This window comes from Labeo rohita, chromosome 20 (assembly GCF_022985175.1).
Source record: "Labeo rohita strain BAU-BD-2019 chromosome 20, IGBB_LRoh.1.0, whole genome shotgun sequence".
NCBI classification, from domain to species: domain Eukaryota; kingdom Metazoa; phylum Chordata; class Actinopteri; order Cypriniformes; family Cyprinidae; genus Labeo; species Labeo rohita.
This window is the reverse complement of record NC_066888.1, coordinates 28,899,921-28,921,753: the sequence shown is the minus strand read 5'-3', so window position 1 is coordinate 28,921,753 and position 21,833 is coordinate 28,899,921. Positions and strand designations below refer to the sequence as shown.

The following is a 21,833-nucleotide window of genomic DNA, read 5'->3' as shown; positions in this document are numbered from 1 at the left end:
AAAATTAACATGTGAAACAAGATAAATGGTATATGCTATTAATCACACAAAAGGGTGTATAACATTTGAATATATAAAATAAATAAATTTGATTAGAATGTTAGCTTTTCAAATTGTAAACCTCTGCCATATTCAGCTGGGTTTAATGAGTTATTTACACTGAAAACACCAATGTATAATCCAACACAAGTGCCGGAGCTCGAAAAAATAGGCGTTCCACTGTCTCCATTTCTGCCTGCTTTAGATATAATAAATTCATTAGCTGACATTTGCTTTTTCATATTTGTATTGGGGGTTTCAATTCTACAGAATTTTCTTACGAAGCACCTTGACTCTAATACATAAAAGTTTAGCTCCCTATTTTTACCTAACTGGCCTATTTCTAGTTTCATGTTTTGTAATGGATCTAAACATCCATGTAATTTAATTAAAGCAATATCGTGGTTAGGTTCTGGGACGATTTCCTGGACATTATATATTAAGCAATATTCATGAGTTGGGAAAAGGACATATATATTCTCATTTTCGTAACCTTTTATGACATGTTTGGCTGTTATTACAGTGTTAGACCTGTAATAGAGCCCTAGACCTCTGCTGATCCAACCTTTCCTAAAATCTGATGACCACACTAAAATGTAACAGGGAAACTGGCCTGATAAACATCTGTCGTTACAAGACATAATCTCACCATTTTCGATAACTAGTGGGCCAGGTGTAGATTTTAACCTTTTTAAACTGTCATCTAATGTTTTAGCAGAACAAAACGTTACCATAAAAAATGGTATTTCTAATTCACCCTCATAATGATGATTTTTTTTTTCTATTAATGCATAATAATATAATTTCAGATATTTTTGAAACAACAATTCTAATAATATTGTCCATTGTTTAAATCAGATCTGAGAAAACAAACACACTTTATGTTATTAGAGCAATACTTATATAGACTTAATTATGCTGTATACTAAACATTTATTTGTTGTCTGGTCACTAATGTTGTCTTTTCCATAGAGCAACTAATATAGAACTGTGTTTGATATTACAAAAAAACACTCATAATTTATATATATGTTTATTTTTATTTCATCTTAAGGAATATAATAAATGAATCAAAGTTTTCGCTTAATTCACTAAAAAAAAAGGAACAAAATTAATGTTTTCTAAAAGTCCAAGTATACTGATTTAAAACCATACCTTTAAAGCAGAACCAATGTTGGTGGCACCTACAGTGATCACTTGTCTTGTAGATGTCTTGGTGTTTTATAGAAGATCTGAGCTAATCATCAGCTAATCTTTATGGGAGTTTCTTTGGAAATGGAAATGAGTGAAGTTTGTTATGAGTAAAGTTGATTAAGCTGACGTAAGAGAATGAGGAAGAGTGCTGTAGTACAGAAAAAGAAGTGAAAGTTATTTTTAAAAAAAAAAACCTTCTTAAGTAGATAGTTATTTTTATTATTATTTTAAATATAGGCTTAACCTTATCCACCTTGCATGTGCATCATAAAAGTCAAGTTTCTGTTCTTTGTCTGAAACTAACAACAAAGGAGCCACTGGGTTCTTCCTTATGACATCCATGCTATAGATCAAATTGTATGACTTTGTTTTTAAAGTTGACACTTTGAATTATTTAGTTGTTGTAGGGTAACATTTCAAAGTTTTGTTGTTGTATAGGTAACATAGGTAACCCTGTACATAATCTTTCTTTTGGGATCTTCGCCTGGTGTGACAGAAAAATATGCTAAAGAACATTTTATAGTTCCTTCCAGATTAAACATAAAACTGTTGGTGTAAAAAAAAAAAGAACACGTGTATACAGACTGTGAAGCCAATTTATTGAAGGCTAAATGTAAATTTGATGTTTAGTTTAGCAACACTAATTCTGTGTATGGTTTAAAGTAAATAAAAAGTACTCTCAGAACTTTATAACTATTTAATATGCAATAACGCGAATAACCTGTTTGACACCTAAACTGCTGTAACCTTAAACATGTTAAACTTATTAGTGTTGTTTTGTTCACCTTTGAGAAGCATTGCTAAAGCTTTATCAAAAAATAAACAAGCCCAGGGTTGGGTGTAAGATTCTTCATTTTCCAAACTGTAACACGACCATAAAACTTATAGAACTATAAAATATTTTTGCTCTGATACCGGTTCCCTAAGTGTGTTGGATTTTTATAAAAAGTGAACCAGCGCTAGGCTCTTGCTATGCAGTTGCTGGGGTGTTGCTAGAGTATATGGTTGATAGTGTGTTGTGGGTGATTACAGACATTCCCACCTCTGTTAATAACATAAAATCAAACATTGTTTTTAAAACTGATCCAGTTTCAGTGCTTTGACATTAGTGTATTTCTTTCTACACTGTAAAAAATGATTTGTTGACACAACTTGACTCAGTCAAGTCATTTTGTTGCATTGGCTTTGTTAAGTTTAGCGAAAACTAGGAGTTAAGTTTAGCAAACATTAGGTGTTAAGTTCACTCAACTTATATGTAGTTGTTGAAATAACTTGCAGTAAATTGAGCCAACGTACTGTATCAATTAATGAGCATTTAAATTTTTTAGTTAAGTCAACTGAAAAAAAATTGAACTAAATTTTTCATGTTTTCACAACTATGAACCATGTCTAGTTGACATACATTATTAATTTTTCCTCAACATCATAACTTAACTATTTGAGTTTACTGGACTTTGACAAGTAGTTTTGGATATCTAGAACCAGATTTTTTAGGAAATCAACACAACTGCAAAATTGAAACTCACAGCATTTATTTTTAAACAGACACATTGCATCCAAAAACACAAACATAATAATTGTCTTGCAAAGATAGAAAAACACTACAAAAGAAAAAACTTCACATATACACAGCTCACACAAAAAACATGCAAACTTCTCTATGCACACACCCATCTTAGTGCCAGAATAGTACAAATAACTCTCCTTATCATTATCAGATATTTTCATTGCAGAAACAAGTGTACATGAAGAATTCACAATAAGCTGTTAAAAATACTTCTGTAAATAAAAATAAAAACTGTAAATTCCCAATTGTAGGAACATGACAATGAAAGAAGAAGCACTACAAGGTAATAAAAAAAAAGTCAGTTAAAAAAACAAAAAAAACAAAACAAGAATTCCAATGTTCGACTTAAAAAAAAAAAGAGAGATCTAAAACAACAATATTCTTAAAGTTTAAACCAGTACAATGATTAAACAGTAGCATAAAGTAAAAAAGATTTATTTTGTTTTCTGTCTTATCACAGCAACTTGCTTTTCAAAGAGTGAAATTTTGCAGTACTAGAGTCTGATCTGACTCCAATGAACAGGTGCTGTATCACTTTAAAAGTGACTTTTAATTACTTTGGATAGTCAAGGTTTAATGCGTACACCAGGCCCATCAGGTTCCGAAAAGCATTAGGTATAATCACTAAGGTGACACATTACCACTTCTTTCTCAATCACCAGGGCAACGTCATAGAAGGCTGGGAGAGGTTTCATCACGTTTTCCGCAACCACTAGGATTCCAATCACCACACCCTTGATCCCATCCTCTTCAGTCACTGGGCTTCATAGAATGTAAACAAAACAAGGCACTATTACTTAAAAGCAAACAAACATAGTCCCCAGACCCCTGCAAATTAATGTTCAATGTCCCCTTAGGCTGCATTAACACTAGATTTTTGCTAAGGTTCGCCTATAGTTTACACAGTTACACTTCATTTTGATAGTCCACTTTAGACATTCTACTAACTATAAGTAACTTTGCAACTACATGTCAACTAATTCTCATTAGTTTGCAACTACGTCTACTAACTCTGAGAGCAGACTGTTAGGTTAGGTTTAGGGTTAGTAGAATAAGTTGACATATACTTGCAAAGTTTACAAGAGTGTTACAAGATATATTAAGCAGACAGTCTACTAATACTCTAATGACTAGTTGACATGCAGTTGCAAAGTTACTTACTGTTAGTAGAATGTCTAAAGTGGACTATCAAAATAAAGTGTTACCGTTTACACTACTCTGGTGTTTTCAACCCTCAAAAATGGAGACTTTCAAAAACGCTGCAGACCCTGTTTTTTAGTTTGAAAACTCTGGGGTTGCATGTCAGTGTAAATGGACCAAAACGGAGACTTTTAAAACGATGGCGTGGCTGCCCACATTTACTCTGCGTATCCTTGATGATCGTGTAAACAATAACATCATGCTCATTGTTGTACACCATAGATATGTATAGGTAGATTCCCCATTCGACCGCTTCAAGCACGTAGATCTGCCATCTAAATAATAGGGCATCTACCTGTACATAGCTATGATTGTACTTGCATGAATGGTCATGTGACATGCATTTTCAGTTGTGTAGTGTAGACGGAGATCGTTTCTGAAATGCAGCGAAAACACCAGTGTAGACAAGGATCGTTTTCATTTTAAAATGCCATTTTAAGGGCCTTACATGTTTCAGCTTACCTTGCACATCTCTTAATGAATTTTGAAGGGGTCTCTTGCATGTACCACAGCAGGCCCAGCCATGCTGCTGTCCTCATCCTTTGGTTGTTGTCTGTAAAATATAGGATGGTTAAAGTACCAGCTTTATTTGTTCAATCCTTTGTTTTTCTTTATTCATTTATCTTTTCTCCCTCTCCCTCTGTTTTTGATGCTTTTTATGCATATACATTTGTTGTAAATAAATCACCAGTGATGTGATGCAACAACAGTTGTTTGTTACCTTCTTGTTCAGCACCAAAATAAGATTTAATAGTGGATGTACCGTGCACTTTGTAACACTTTAAAGGACTTAAAAGGACAGGTTATTAAAGATGATAACTGTCATTTACTCACTAACATGCCACTCCAAACACATGCTAAATTATTAATATCTTCATTCCATACAATGAAAATGATCAGTGTTAAGCTGTTAAGCTCTAAAAAGGACAAGTAAACACTAGAAAAAAAATGCAGTAAAAGTAGTGGATTAGTCATGTTGCCTATTTTAAAAGTTTTCTCATAATAACTTTGTGTAATGAACTGATCATATCAGATTTGATGTTACTATGACATAATACAACAACATCAAACCTAATTAGTTCTTATGTCATGACGTGATCAAAAGACTTGCAAGAATCAATGAGGTTTGATATTTATGTAGAAGCTAATACAATCAAACATTCTTGTAAACAAAGACTTTAATTTTTATGTTTTCATCATAAAAAAATATTGTATGATTTTGAAAGTCTTGGAATATGACGCACAAATCATATAAGTTACTTTTTAGACACTTACTCTGAAGTCATTGTATGAAAAGATGTCACTATCACTAGTTTTATGATCCATAGAACAAAAAAGGTCATAGAGGTTTGGACAAACATAAAAGTGAGTAAATGATTACAGAATTGTCATTTTGGGGAAAGAAAGACTGCTTTAACATAAATAGACTCACATCCTTATCAAGGCTCTTCAATATTGAAGTCATATCTGGAATGTCGTCATCAATCTTTGACCTAAAAAACTGTATCAGCTTTGAGAGATGATCATCTTGGCCATCAAAGGAAAGAACTTGCTCAGGACACAAGCCAGGTTAATTATTTGCTTATCTATAAAAACAAATACATTTACAAATATAACAAAGATGCCAGGGTCTTAGTGACAGTCTTTAACAGTACTAAATTAAAACACAAATATGAACTGACATTGGTGCTTTAGATATTACTGGTCATTCGTGTTTTTATGATAAAAATTAATGATAAGGAGATCCAATGACGAACACACTAAATACTTTTATAAAACTTTACACTGTTTTATGTACTTATCAACATTTACTTGATCCACAATTGTAGTAGTGACGGGAAGTCCGGTTCTTTTCCGTGACCCGGTTCTTCCAGCCAATCTATAAATGAAAAAAAAACAACTAAACAACAACAACAACAACAACAACAAAAAAAACAGTTCACCAGTTCTTTTAATTACTCACGTAATGATGTTTGTTGTCTCAGTGGATGATAATACGCTCAAACACATTCAAATAGAGTAATTTGTAATCATAACTTCAGTTAAATCATCATCATCATCATCGTCATCTTGGAAAAGTTTCTTACATTAGCATTTTGCAAAAGCACATCAGGCTCTGATGTGCAAACAGATGTTTTACAAGTCTAATACATATAAACTGAACTAGTCTTCAGCTTTGTACAGAAACAAGCTCATAAAACTTAACGTGCATACAAAAGTAAATAGCAAATTCCACTTACGTTTTCACTGAACAGTTGTTGCATGTTCATCGTGTTAAAAGTGCTGTTTGATATAACTAATAGCATTTGCATTTTCCAGTAGGTGTACGTTTTATTTGTTATTAACTTACATTTCGCCAAATTCTGTAAGGCGTGCTCAGTATCAGCTGTTCGTGTTCATCAGTTCTCTCAGCACAGCATGTCAGTGAACTTTCGAACTTAATGGCGTAACCTATCAGTAATCAAGCTGTACTAGTTCGCAAGATATGATTGCCTGAAATCAAAACACGGCCGGTGAGCGAAACAAGCCTAAATTAACATTAAAGAAAGCACAAATCAAGGTATACTTACTCAATTCATTATTTGCAGTCCATAAAGTCCATCTGTTTTCGTTCAAATGCAGGCTCCTTCGTCTTTTCTTGTATGATCAGCAACTTTTCGTGCAGAAAATGGCGGATAGCGCGTCTTTCTCAACTTCGTTAAAACAGTACGTCATCATGACGTTGAGATTCTGGCACATGCGCATTACACAGAAAGTTGATAGAACCTATGTTTTGTTGTTATATGAACATGTTATTTAAAGTTTTCAATTTCTCTTTAAGTTGAAGTTGTTCCAACTTGTCCTATTGTGTAGTGAGGCAGGTTGACAGGACATGATTTCACTTGTCCACCCAACTAAAACTCAGAATCATTTTTTATATTGAAAGAAAACTATGCATGGGGGCTTGCTTTGGTGTTGCCACCCCTCATAGACCCCATGCCACCCCTTTGCCACCCTAAAAATTATTTTCTAGATCCGCCCCTGTACTTTAAGTATACTACTATGTCCCTAGGTATTAATTTGTATATAATTATTTACATAATAATCTGAAGTGATAAATATAAATCAATATCAATATATGAAAGATAAGAAATGAAATCACAAGCTTCTTTTCTTGAAAATGAAAAGAGCCACTTTGTTCCTGTTCCTAACTCTTCTTCTCACAGTCATCTTTTGCTATCAGTAAAATGTTATGCTTTGGAAAAGGAAATATCAGACACAGAAGATTTTTGGCCTGCTATACAGTGATAAAAAAAAATAACAAAGATATTTTTTTTTACTATTTAGGACCTGGTTGGCATTTGTTGTGCTGAAATAAGTTAAAACATGTTTTGTTCATTGTCTGTAATTCTCCCTCCTGTTTTGGCACAATGTGTCTCATACTTTGGTGTAAAACTGTTATAGCTTGTCTCACTATTGGATTATGATGTGTAATAAAGTTTCACTGTATGCTAAGGTTTGCGGTTTTCTAGAAATGTTCTCTGTTAGAAGGCAAGTATTAAATAGTGAAAAAAGAACACAAACACATTGCAGTGTTCAAAATTTATTAAATTCAAAAAACAATATTATTCAAGGAAAGATGATCAGTTTGTGACTTGACTTAGAAGTGATGGTCTCATGACACAGAGCGATTCATTGAGCTGCAGAGGCTGTCATGCTCCTGGAAAGAGAGTGAGAAAGACCTTGATATACAGTAGATCTTAGTAGTTATTTATAATTTTGTTTCTGTAATTATGACTGAAAACTGTATTTTATTAGTCTCTGCAATGATTCTCACGATTGTGTGCCAACACTAACAAAGACACTTTAACAAAGGCTCAACAAAAAACATGCAATTACTACACAATTTAAATGATTTTATTAAAAAGTAACATTCGTGTACCTTTCAGGCAATTATAGAATAAATGCCATTTAATTAGTTATATGTAAACACTTACTATTGCATCGGCCAAGACACACTTTCTCTCCTGGCGTTGCTTAAAAGTATAATTGTTGCTTTTCTTGCTTTTCAGCAGGTATAACTTGTAATTTAACGAAGAGAGGTTGTCTGAATGTAACTTGACCCAAAAGTGACGTATGCAGTTTAAATGACATTCTGTTTCCCAGCATGAAAGAGAGAGAAGAAAAGAGAAACAGGAACAGGAATGAGAATGAGAGAAATGGTTATATCTTGAAACTCTTCACACTTATCAAACATTTTTCTGTCAATATAGATTAAAAAAATGTAAAACTTTGAAAAGAACCTCAACAAAAAGTCTTTATCTGTATTTGAAAAGGTATTATCTTGGCTCTGTAGTAATACAAGATTTCCTTAAAATCTGTTTCCACACCAAAATAACACTAACTGAATAATAACTGTTGAAGAGACCATGGTTTCAAGACCATTCCTGCATCAGCTTGATGAAGATTTCCTCAGCTTCAGACCAACATACGACACCTGCAAGTATTTCATATTTAGATAACACTTTTGTGCAGTGATAAGTTAACCAAATTTAGCAGGAAACAATTCTACAAAAAATATGTCACCAATATTTTGTTAAAGGACTTACGAGGGTTTTTTTTTTTTGTGGGAAGACACACAATCTCTCTCCGGGTAGTTGCGAACAATGGACAATATTATTTGCTATATGAGAACTGCTAGTTATGTTACAGTTCCCTCACTACCAACTGATAATAGATGTTTTAATGGGTTTCTCATTCCAACACCTGCCACCTCCACCACCAACTCTACACCTAAACATTCTAGATATTTCCCTTATTTACCACACCAGATTTAGCCCATCAGCTTTAAGGGATGTTGTAAGATGCATGAGCAATCTGAGAAAGACTGTAAATATATCTGTATTTCCAATTAGTTTTGTATAGATATATTTTTATATGTTATTATTTCATTAAAATGTTTTTATTTAACAATAGCATTATAGAAATCTTATTTAAATATTATTATTTAATATTATTTAAATCAATCTTATTATAATAGATTATTTTTTGTTATTTTGCCTATGATTTAAATCTCTAAATAATTTCTTTTTCTAAAACAATGAAGATAAATTATTAATTACATTGGGAAGAATGGAAAGGGTAGGGACAAAAGAAAAAAAATTAATAATACAATTATTTCTAAAAACATTTCTGTCAAATTTTAAAGCTCTCCCAGATTCCACTGGGTTTAATGAGTCTTCAGTGAAAACACCAAAATATAATCCAACACAAATGCCAGATCTTGAAAAAAATAGGCGTTCCACTGTCTCCTTCTTTGCCTGCTTTAGATATAACAAATTCATTTACATACATTTTCTCGCTCATTTTTGAATGTGGGCTTTTTAAAATTGTGCATTCCTCTCTTACAAAACAGCCACTCTCTAGTTTGTAAAAATATAGCTCCTCATTTTCACTTAACTCACCTATTTCTAATTTCATGTATTGTAGTAGATCTGAAGATCCTTGTAATTGAATTAATGCAATATCTTGGTTTTCAAAATGCCTGTTATAAAAGTAAGGTAAGGTATTATAACATTTAAATATTAAACACATATTTAACAATGTACAAGATGGAAAAAAAAGGGCATATATATTAAAATTGTTGTTATCCTCTATAACATGTTTGGCTGTCATTATAAAGTTGGACCCATAATAAAACCCTTGACCAAACTTTAAATCACTTTTCCCATCTTTTGGCCAAAGTAAGATATAGCAGGGAAACCTGCTTGTTAATTTTACATCTTTGTTTGTTATAATTTGATTATCTTTGATAATTAAAGGGCCAGATGTAGATTCTAATCTTTTTAAACTCTCATCTAAAGTTTTATTCGAATGAAAAGTTGAAGAAAAAAATGGTATTTTTAATTTATCCCCATAAGAATAGAGGTTTATATTAGCTAATGGTAAAGTATCAGTAGTTTGATTATTTTCAAAGCAAATAATATCGTCCATTGTTTTAATGTGTTCACTGAGAAAACAAAAAAGATACTTTATGTTGCAACTTATGTAGACGTAATTATAGTGTATAATACATATTTGGTCACAAGATTTTTCCTACAACAAATAATATGAACTGTGAAGAACTGAAGAACAAGAACTGTGTGAGATTACAAAGAGCACTCAATGTACATTATCGTCATTTAGCTTTCTATTTTTGTTCAACTTAAGAAATTAAACAATTAAGTTACCATTGAAATCACTGGACAAATGAATATTTTATATTGTTTTTAAACCATATTTTCAGAAGACATCTTTGTAGTAGCAACTACAAAGAGCACCTGGGGGTCTCTGTGATTTATACAGGATTTGAACCAATCATTACTCGTGGGTTGTACATGGGAGTTTCCTTTAGAGTGAAAGTGAAACTTATCCTACTTTTACTGGTTGAGAACATGAGGAGGTGTGCTTTAGAGAAAAAAACGATTTAGCTTTAGGAGAACAAAGAGTAAAGTGAAACTTAGTAGTAAGTAGTTGAATAGTGTTGTAATGCCAAGATTCCTGATTCCTGATTACTTACTCATTGCAACTGCCGTGCATTTCTCAATCACTCGTCTATCCTTGCATACTGCATTCTCTCTGTAACAAAGAAGGTGTTCATTTTTTAAGACCTGCAAATACTGGTGTTCATTTAGTACAGCATGTGAAATGAAACTTAAACCTGTGATTCACCTGTATGGAAGAAGTCAAATTCAAGGCCATAGTTGGTTATTTGTATTATAATGTATTAGTACTTTGACTATTTATTTATTTAATGTTGTGCTAGTTTAAATGTTTATTGTTAGTTAATTTAGGTTTCATTAGTCCTAAGGGCTATTCCACTGCAGTGCCTGTAGAAAATCATCATACCCTTTGAAATAATTACTTTATTTGTCGTACAGCCTTAAGTCAATGAAAGTACCAATGAACACAACTGTTCTGCAAATTAATAAGAAACAAAAAAAAAACTAAAATAACAGGGTTGGAAAAGTCATCATTCCCTTGATTTAATACTTAGTAGAGCCACCTTTTGCTTTAATTACAGCCATCATTCTTTTCAGATATGTCTGTACTAGCCTTTCACACCTTGATTGGGAAATATTTGCCCATTCTTCCTTGCAGAATTGCTTTATTTATTGTGCATTGTCGGCGTCACAACTTTGCAGATAGTTTATGTTCACATACAGCTACATAACACACTGCATGAAAGGTCATATTTGAAAAGGCATAATAGGAGCACTTTAACTGCTCCCGATCAAGACAAAATGTCCCCGAACACGAATCGTAAATATCAAGCATGTTTTATATTTAGGATTCTTGATCGGGCTGTCTCCGACGTGATACCCGGGTTAGCCAATGAGACCAAGCAAGTGTCACTTACCGGATGCTGCGTGCTTCTATAGCTGAAACTTGGCAGCCGCAAAAATGGCATGAAAACAGAATACATCACCGATTTTCTTTTTTATACTTTGTTTTTCACTGTGAAACAAAACGCGCACCAGGAGAACCAGCTGACAACATCGATTGTCTTCTATTTGTTTTTCTTCTCTAGTCACGTTTGATCTCATGAGCCTCCGTAAGCTCTCGTGTCACTGTGAAATCGTTCCTACAATCAGCAAGTGTGCGCAGTCTGGTCGAATCGTCTAGTGTGTGCGTTCAGAGGATTATAAGGCTAAAAATCGTCTGAAACTGTCATGTCAGTGATTTCGCATGGTTTTAAAATAGGTTAAGATTTGAAAATCATCTAGTGTGCAGCCAGCTTTAATTTATTTTATTTTCCACAGTGAAATGTGACAAATAGAAAAGGTTTTCACAGGGTATGATGATTTTCTATAGGCACTGTACAAAAAGAAACAGACGTAAAACAATATGCGTTTATGCATACATTTTCATTTAAAAAATCCTTCAAATATATTATAAAAATATAGTCGGAACTCAGTCTGAAAGTAAGTATCTATTAAATATCTCCATCTGGCAGACCATTATTTTTGTTCTGATGGATAATCAATAAAACTGAAAACACCTAAATCTTCAACTTTTTTATTGAATACATTTAAACCTGTTTGGGCAAATCAAACGATTAAGTATCAATAATTTAAATGTAACTAATGAGATAAGTTGAAGCTACAAAAGCAGCTGAATGCTCAATAGACTCAATGGAATTAGCAGATGGCAGATGAAACAAATACTTAATGGATAAAATGGATAAAAGCATTTCATATGAATTGCTTGCATATGAATGTGAAATGATATAAGCTTCTTTCCATGGGTGTGATTTACAAGAAATCAAATTTCATGTAGCACACAGGTAGGGATTGCACAGTGCTAGCTTTTCTCACTCCTTGCAAAGACATTCCTGCTGTCACAGTCATCTGCACACTTTTGCAATCAGTTAAATCAAGCTGGGAAAGTCGGTTAAGGTATATTTGTCATCAAAGTTACACCCTACTGTTGGGCATGAAGTTTTCATTGTAGTCTGAGATTTGAGTCCTTTCTAGATGTACTGCCTATTCCGGAAAATATTTCAGTTAGAATGACAGTGTAGTTTCACTGACACGGAGGCCTTAGTATGCTGGAGAACAGTAATTAACCATTAAATGCTGCCCATGTGGGGCAGTCACGGCCTAATGGTTAGAGAGTTGGGCTTGTAACCCAAAGTTTCGATTCCTGCACCAGCAGGAATTGAAGGTGGGGATTTCCACCTTCAGTACCATGACTGAAGTGCCCTTGAGCAAGGCACTGAACCCCCAGCTGCTCCCCGGGAGCCGGAGCAATGGCTGCCCACTGCTCCGGGTGTGTGTTCACAGTCTGTGTGCGTGTGTGTTCACTTCTCACTGCTGTGTGTATGCATTCGTGATGGATTAAATGCAGAGGACCAATTTCGAGTATGGGTCACCATACCTGACAATACATCGTCACTTTCACTTTTTTTTTGCACTAAACACTGTAAGGAAGAGACTGCTGATTTGTGTATGAACATGTTCAATAGCCCTCTCCCAAATCGCACTCTAAACCCTCAAGGCACTTCCTCTGAGTTCACGCTTTTGCTAAATGTACTTGTAATGTATTGCCCACATATTTTTATAGATAAAATTAATTAATTTCAAATGTATTATAATTATGTTAACATTACCTTTATATGATATACTTAACTACATGTTTATGGTGTCTTTAGTACAATTAAGTACACTATTACTTTATGCTAAAAGTATACTTACTGTTAGATTGTGAATTTTGGCACACGTCTGAAAACATAAATGAATTATCCAATCATGTGCTATTAGTGCATTTACAGTAGCCTAAGTAAACCTATAGGGTTTTTCTTAAGTAATACATTTCTACTGTGTTTTTTCATGAAAATCCAAATAGAACTTAGTTCTATTTTATATAAAAATCCACTAAAGTTAATGTAAAACCATTGTAGTACTGACACTTGAAATCAATTGAAGTGTTAGTGCTTATTTGTATTAAGTGTACTTAATATGTATACTTAATCACTGTTGGGGAAAGTTACTTTTAAAAGTAATGCATTACAATTTTGCATTACTCCCTGAAAAAAGTAACTAATTACGTCACTTAGTTACTTTATATGGAAAGTAATGCGTTACGTTAATTTTGCATTTCCTTTTAAATCTGGGCAAGGCTTGCTTCTTTGTTTTTAATATAAAACAATTCTAATGTAAAAGCCCTTTTTCACCAAAAGTGAAATAAATTAACCTCAAAAGTATTTTCAGTAGAGTTCAAAAGTACATTGATGCAGGAGATCACTCTTCAGATATAAAAAAAAAAAATGAAGCATAAATGTTAGTTTATCTAAAGTAGTTTTTTGCTTATTAGTCTGGCTGAATTGCATTATCAAAGGTCAGCAGCAAAGTCACTGGTTAATAAAATGGAATTAAATACATAAAGGATATTTGTTTTATTTAACATATTTAATTATTGCAGGGTTGTGTCTTATTCTGAGTTTGCATTTCACTGTTTTCATTCATTTTGAGGAATACTGAATCTGTTTTTTGTGAGTGAGATGAATTAATGCATGTTCACATTAATCTAGAATACAGTAACATCATGTTTACTCCCAATTTCCCGACAGGAGTCTTGTCAATCCATAAATGGGGAAAAAAGTAACTGGCGTTACTTATTTGAAAAAGTAACTCTATATTTTTTTTAGTAATGCGTTACTTTACTAGTTACTTGAAAAAAGTCATATTAAAAAAGTAATATTATTACGTAACTCGCGTTACTTGTAATGCGTTACCCCCAACACTGCACTTAATGTACTTATAACTATTACTATATAGTATAGTTATAAATATATTTTAAATAAAATCACTTTAATTTAAACTTAGGATAACTATATAAAAGTGTACTAACATTGAACTCATTTTTAAGTCATTCTAAGCACACTTTTAACAAAACCACTAATAAAAGTAAATAGCGGTAGTATACTTTATTTCAATGCACTAAAAATCGATTTAAATATCAGTGGTATTTAGTATACTTTTGCAAGTATAGAAATATACTTTTAATTAGTGTATTTATAGTGTATACATTTTGCAGTTTTATTTAGCACAATATGTAGCTACTACAAATGTACTTGCTCATTTATTATTTTTAATATTTTTTTTAGTACATTTAAGTACACTTTATTTTTACCTGGGTCACCTCAGTGAGGGCTGGGTAGAATGACTCAGGAATGACTATTTATAAACTTTAGTGGACACACCCTCAGTATGCCATTGCTAACACCATGACAACAAATTATCAGCTGGACAGTAGTCAGTAAAATGAAAACAAACCCATTGCAATGCTCACAATTTATTCAAAGGAACAAAAACATTGTTACATATTTATTTGTATATTATTCAAGGAGAGATGGTCAAATGGTTGTAGGTGGTTGTATTTTTCAACATGAGACTGACAGATAGTGTGATGTGCAGAGGGGGTGTCATGTTCCTAAAGAAAGAGAGAGAGTAAATATAAAATACAATAAATGTAAAAATAATTGATCTTTGCAAACTTTCTGATGATTTCATTTATATAGTTCTGCAGTATTTAATTCAAAGTCTTACTGTTGTGTTGGTCAAGGCACAGTTGCTCTCCTGGCTTCTGGCTTTGTTTGTAAATCAAGTTGTTCCTTTGAATTGATATTTGCTGACATTGTTTTTTTTTTTTTTTAGATCAGATGTAATTTACAAAGAGAGATCGTCTGAGTGTAACTTGACCCAAAAGTGACGTATGTGGCCTGGAGGTCATTCTAGTTGTTTTAAAGATGAAATTGAAAGGGAGAAAGAGAGAAAAATATATATCTTGAAACAGATCTTTGCATTTCTTTATATTTTTTGACAATAAAAAACAACTTCATACATCTTTGCACAGATTCTGACACTCTCAAAAATAGTTATTCATCTATACATTTCATGCATTTTGAAAAGGTTCAATCTTGGTCCTGTAGTGGTGCAATACTTTAGTGTAATCTGTTTTCACACCAAATGAACACTATCAGAACAATTAGTGAACAGTTGAAGTGGAATTAAGTAAAAAGTTCTGTCCCAAACAATGAGTAATAATTTAAATAACAATTTTCCTTACCAAAGCAATTATTGTTCCTGCACCACCTTAATGTAGATTCCACATGCTCCAGACCAGCATACCTTTAAATTACATTTAGAATGTTTCATTTTGATCATTTCATCTACTTTGTTTGACCTTTTTAAATGATTGTGCAAACAAACAACTTACAAGGTATTGTTGTGGGCAAGACACAAGATCTCTCTTCGGGTATTTGCCAAACAATGGACAATATTATTAGAAGTGCAAAAATGCCAATTATGTTTGTAAATGTTTTCAAAGTGTTTCTCAATCATGTCCCTGTCTGCCCTGTCCTGTGGTTTTGCCCACCCAACCCTGCCACCTCCACTCCCTCGCCCAAACAGTTTACATTCTAGATCTCTTCGCTGTCCAAAACCTGTGTTATTTTAGTATCATTTATATGCTCTTAAAAATAAAGGTTCCAAAAGCATGTTTTTGCATTGATGCGATTTTGGTTCCCCATTGTTAATATTTTGAATTAGATTTTATCTTTATGTTGTCACATCAGTTAAAGTTTTGTAACTTTTATTCGTTTTTTAAAATTATAGATTCCATTTACAGTAGTTAATCAGTAATTTTTATCTATTCATGTTAGTTTATTTAGTTCAACTAGTTCAAACAAAATAAGATTAATTATATAGGATTATAAGATTGTAAGATGAAGGTAAAACTTTTATTTATTTTTTTTTTTTTTTTATTTTTTGTGGTTTTAGTTTTAGGTCCAAGGAGCAAGATTGAGAAACACTTTTAACATTTATATATTTTCCCTTTTTTATATATATAAATAAAAATTTGTTATTTTGTTTTTCAGTGTTTTTTTTTTTTTTTTCATTAAAAAAATGTTAAAAAAAAATCCATTATGGTAAATATTTATATGTTTACAGTAAAATCAGAGAGGTGTTAAGTGTAAAGCTCTGCCATATTTAACTGGGTTTAATGAGTTTATTGCAGTGAAATCAGCAATATATAATCCAACACAAATGCCGGAGCTTGAAAAAATAGGTGTTCCACTGTCTCCATTTCTGCCTGCTTCAGATATAACAAATTCATTAGCTAAATTCATTTGCATTTTCATATTTGTATTGGGGATTTTGATTTTACAGTCTTTTCTTCTAAAATGCCCTGACTCTAATACATAAAAATATAGCTCCATATTTTCACCTAACTGGCCTATTTCTAGTTTCATGTTTTGTAATGGATCTAAACATCCACATAATTTAATTAAAGCAATATCACGGTTAGGTTCTGGGACGATTTCCTGGACGTTATATATTAAGCAATATTCATGAGTTGAAAAAAGGACATATATATCGTAATTTTCGTAACCTTCTATGACATGTTTGGCTGTTATTACAGTTTTAGACCTGTAATAGAACCCTAGACCTCTGCTGATCCAACCTTTCTTAATATCTGATGACCATACTAAAATGTAACAGGGAAACTGGCCTGATAAACATTTGTCATTACAAGACATAATTTTACCATTTTCGATAACTAGAGGACCAGGTGTAGATTTTAACCTTTTTAAACTGTCAGGTAATATTTCATCAGAACAAAACGATTTTCTATAAAATGGAATACTTAATTCATCCCCATTATGAGTTTTTTTTCTATCAATCATTAATAATCTAATTTCAGACATTTTTGAAAGAACACTTCTAATAATATTGTCCATTGTTTCAAACATTTCTGAGAAAACAAAACACACTTTATGTTATTAGAGCATACTGAAGTGTTGCCAATATTTATACAGACTTATTTATAATGTAAAACAAATATTTGTTTGTTGTCTGGTTAGTAATGTTGTCTTTTCCATAGAAGAACTTCATTTAATATTAAAAACCACAAATGATCAATTGTCATCTATTAGATATATATTTTTATTCCAATTTAAATAAAGTTCTTGCTTAATTCACTAAAACAGAACAAAATTAATATTCTTCAAAAGCTGTGATAGATAAGTATAAGTGTAAGTAAGGAATAAGTAATAGATTCAAAACCATACCTGATAAATCAGAATTGGTAGCAAGTACAAATATCACCTGGGAAGTTTCGGTGATTTATAGAGGACCTAAGCCAATCATTGTTCATGGGAGTTTCTTTGGGAGTGGAAATGAGTAATGTGAAACCTATGATTATGATGACATCAGAAAATGAGGAAGAATGCTGTAGTACAGAGTAAGAAGTGAAAACATTAAGAGCTATTTCTACATGACCTGACCCTTAAAATTGTATTATATGGTCTAGCATAATTAATAAGCCTGATTTAGTCTTATTAAATAACATTTATTTTAATATTTTAAATAATATTTTATAAAAAGGAAGTGGACTAATTTTGAACTTTAATTTAAATAGGGCCCTATGAAATCTGTTTTATTTTTTCCAAGATTACGTTTTATTTTTTTCTAAATTCCGTTTGAATTTTTCTGGATTCAGTTTTTTTTCCGTTTTAATTTGTATCAGCTCCTTTTTAACGGTTAAATTAAATGTTATTAACCAAAGAGCATGTCTAATTAATTAAAATCATGAAACTAATACAATTTCACATCAGTTTAATAAAAGTTTAACAAAAATTACATGTTTAGGGCCCTATGAAAAGTTTTATTTTTTTCTCACCATGTTTTATTGTTATCAAATTCTGTTTTAGCATGTCTAATTATTTGAATGCATACTTAATTTATTCAAAATTATTCTTAAAATAGCCTCATGAAAGGTTTTTTACCCTCAGAAATTCTGTGTTGTGTATTTAAAATGTTCTGGTTATCAAATGAAGGCATAAACATTCATTTAATTTATCTATTAATTATTGAAATTTAAGCAAACTTTTTTTGGCAAAAAAGGGTAATTTACTATTAAAATTAAAACATTGAAGAAATGTTGTGTGATTATATCCTAAAAAAATAATGTTTGTTTCATTTTAGTAGTAGTAGTAATAGTAGTAATATATTTCTGGCACAATGTGTTCAAGTTAAACCGGACTTGTATTTTGACGGGTCTACCATTACATTTCTGTGTGTATATGATATGACGCTAGTTTTCCTAATATGGAACGGTCAAATCCTGAAATCACCATGAGCGTCACGCGTGCTTCAGTGTGTGTAGTAAACAAAACTGCTGGTCTGCTCCATTCATTAAAACAGAGACACACAGGATGCAGGACTCACATTTAAATGGTATTTTTATGGCGTAATTTTTACAGATACTAGTCCATATTGCGGTTTGATTTAAGTGTAATGACCTACTTTTGATTAATTCATTAAAACTTTCACAAATTCCATGACATTCTGCGTTATTCAGTAAATTCCGTCCGCAGAATCATGGAGCCCTATTTAAAACATTTCTTGAAGGTTATTATTATTATTATTGTCATTTTAAGTACAGGTCTAACCTTAGCCACCATACAGGTGCATCATGAAAATCAAGTTCTCTGTTGTTAGTTGAAAACATTCATTCTAGTTCTTTTATTTCAACTGCCTGCGTAAAGAATATCATCCTTGGGGTTCCTGCCCTACACAGTCAGGGGTGGTGTGGTCGAATAGGCCTGTTGGTCTAACAAAGCTCTAATTATTTAGGTCACACAACCATAAATAACATCTAGAACTGTTAAATATTTTTTGCTCTGATTCTGGTTCCCAAAGTGTGTGAACCAGAGCCATCTATTGTTGATAATTTGACCATGCAGGACTTTCTGTCAATCTCTTCTTCGATGACAATCCTTAATACATGTGTTTCCAGCTTGCAACACGTCAAGGAATATTAGGAACACTGATGGATCAAAAGGCTGACGTGACAGCTGCTAGGCGTACGTAAAACTTTATTTATTTATGTAGAAATACTTGGGTTATTTTGTGGCGTTAAGGTACTGTGTGTTAGGAACAGAAGCTTTGTCAGGTGAGGCAAAAAGAGCCGCTAGCTAGTAGTAATGTGAAGTTCGAATCATTTTACCGACTCTGACCTTTGAGTCTCGTTCAGCAAAATGAACGAATCTTTTTTCGAGTCATTTAGTTCATTTTACCAAAATATAATTAAAATGTTACGTGTTACTTCTCTAACACATCTACTGCTTACACAAACATTGATCACCCTACAAACAAGACAAAACTATAAAGCTATAAGAAACAGAAAAGAATAATTATTTGTTTACCTGGGTCTACCTAGGGCTCACCTCACCTCTTATCTGACAAGTTTTCGGGTTTGAGTCGTTCGTTCATCACTTGATAGCCCCATAAGATCAGAATCAGAATCAGAAAGAGTTTTATTGCTAAGTGTGCTTACACACACAAGGAATTTGTCTTGGTGACAGAAGCTTCCAGTGCACAGACAGGATCACAAGTGACAAGACACAGATAACAGAAATAAACAAGTGATTAGAATAAATATATGAAAAGACACAAACAATAGACAAAAAACGAGTGATTAGAATAAATATGTAAAAAACAATACACAAGACAATATAATGTAAGTACAGATGTTCTATATACAAATTATACAAAGGAATTGAGTGTATGGAATCTATAATAAATATAAGTATGTATAGCGGTATTGCACATTTTATTGCACAGTGGGGCGAACATTTAACTGTTCATGAGGTAGATGGCCTGAGGGAAGAAGCTTTTTCTATGTCTGGCTGTTTTGGTAGTCCGTGCTCTGTAGCGCCGACCAGACGGCAACAGTTCAAAGAGGAAGTGGGCTGGGTGTGAGGGGTCCAGAATGATTTTGCTAGCCCTTTTGCTCACTCTGGATGAGTACAGATCTTGGAGGGTAGGGAGGGTTGTACCAATGATTCGCTCAGCAGTCTGGACTGTCCTCTGTAGTCTTCTAAGATCAGTTTTGGTAGCTGAGCTGAACCAGACAGTTATTGAGGTGCAGAGGATGGATTCAGAGGATGGATGAACGAACGACTCAAAAAACCTGAAGACTCAAAACAGGTGAACTAATTCGAAACACATGAAACACACATGGGACCCACATAAATTGCCCATTTTCAGCCCATGCCAACATGGAGCCCATGCTGCCCAGGTATAACCCATATAGGGCCCACAAATCAATGTTGGCTGGGTCCAGTACAGAACCTAATAGGATGTTGCGCATGTGCGACTAAACGAATCACTCTCAGAGACGACTCGTTTTTCCTGAGTCACTTAAAGATTTGTTCAAAATGAACGAATCGTTCAAGAACGACCCATCACTACTAGCTAAGCTAAGGTAAAGCAACACAATTCTACAAGCAGTGTGGTTGATGAACGCCATACATTTTTTAATTCAAAATCAAGGTTAAATTTGAGATCTACATGATCTACAGTTCTTCTACCATGAACAATGAAATTAAAACAAATCGGTAGATCAAATGTTTCTTATCAATGTTCTGTGGTGCTGTATGAGAAATCTAAAATAGCTACGATAACATTTTGTCAGCTTTATTGATAGTTTTGAATGTGAAATGTACATAGCAGGGAATAATTAGGTAAAGTAATAACGTAATATGTATGTTTTGTCTTTCTCTGTTGTGTGACTATCTTAAATTACAGTTTATGAAATTATGTAATTGTGATTTAGTTACAATTGCTGTTGATTGTCCCCTAGGTCCCACTGTTAAAACAGAGAACCCTGTTTTGAAGTGCTGGAGGTGTGCAGTTCGTGAAGTAAGCACAAGGTGGCGGTGTAAACCTGTGGGTGAGTCAGATTCTCCTTTGCAGCTGTTTCATGCACACTCTCGTGACTGTAGCATCTCTGCGTTTACTCTCCATGTGCGTGCAGCTGACGCTTATGAAAGCACCTGTTTTTTATTAGAGCGGTAATCCAACTCCAGTCCCTCTTAAGGAAGCAGAGGAGAGATAGAGGTGAAAGGTTGAGTGATGCTGGAACTGAGGGATGCAAACACTGTGGGCCAGGCGCATATTTGGTACAAGTGTGTTTTTGCTTAAAGACCAGATCGCAATCTAATTGTTTGTTATTCAAGGCAAACAAACCGGTGCACATGCACCTTGATGGCAGTGCAGGTTGAGGTTAGAAAAAAGCTAGGTTTAGAAAAAAAGGACATCATCTGGACGGAGGAATGTGTGCAGAATACAGTCAAGTCCTTGTCGTTTCACATAAGCATCATTCCTGACACGTGGTGCGCAAACCACAGATGATTCCATTGCAAAAGTCACCGTCCTCCGACCGGATTTACAGCTATTTCTGACCGATGTGAGGCGGTAAATCACTCCGACCATCCAAATGGTTGCCGGTGGCTGTTTGCAGG

The 21,833-nt window shown here is 33.2% G+C and overlaps 2 long non-coding RNA genes across 3 annotated transcripts; both read right to left on the bottom strand.

Annotated features, from left to right (window-relative positions):
- Positions 1–3,442: 3,442 nt before the first annotated feature.
- LOC127182932 (uncharacterized) lies at positions 3,443–6,727 on the bottom strand. Its single transcript, XR_007829977.1, has 3 exons — positions 6,571–6,727; positions 4,463–4,553; positions 3,443–3,562 (listed from the first exon to the last, which is right to left on the bottom strand). It is a non-coding gene; the product is annotated as an uncharacterized LOC127182932 (long non-coding RNA).
- An 8,061-nt stretch (positions 6,728–14,788) lies between these two features.
- On the bottom strand, positions 14,789–17,631 carry LOC127182929 (uncharacterized). 2 transcript variants are annotated; one of them, XR_007829974.1, is made up of 5 exons: positions 17,595–17,631; positions 15,740–17,278; positions 15,590–15,651; positions 15,070–15,254; positions 14,789–14,953 (listed from the first exon to the last, which is right to left on the bottom strand). It is a non-coding gene; the product is annotated as an uncharacterized LOC127182929 (long non-coding RNA). The 2 variants fall into 2 exon arrangements; XR_007829973.1 differs by lacking the exon at positions 17,595–17,631 and having other exon boundaries at positions 15,740–17,588.
- Between the last annotated feature and the right edge of the window lie 4,202 nt (positions 17,632–21,833).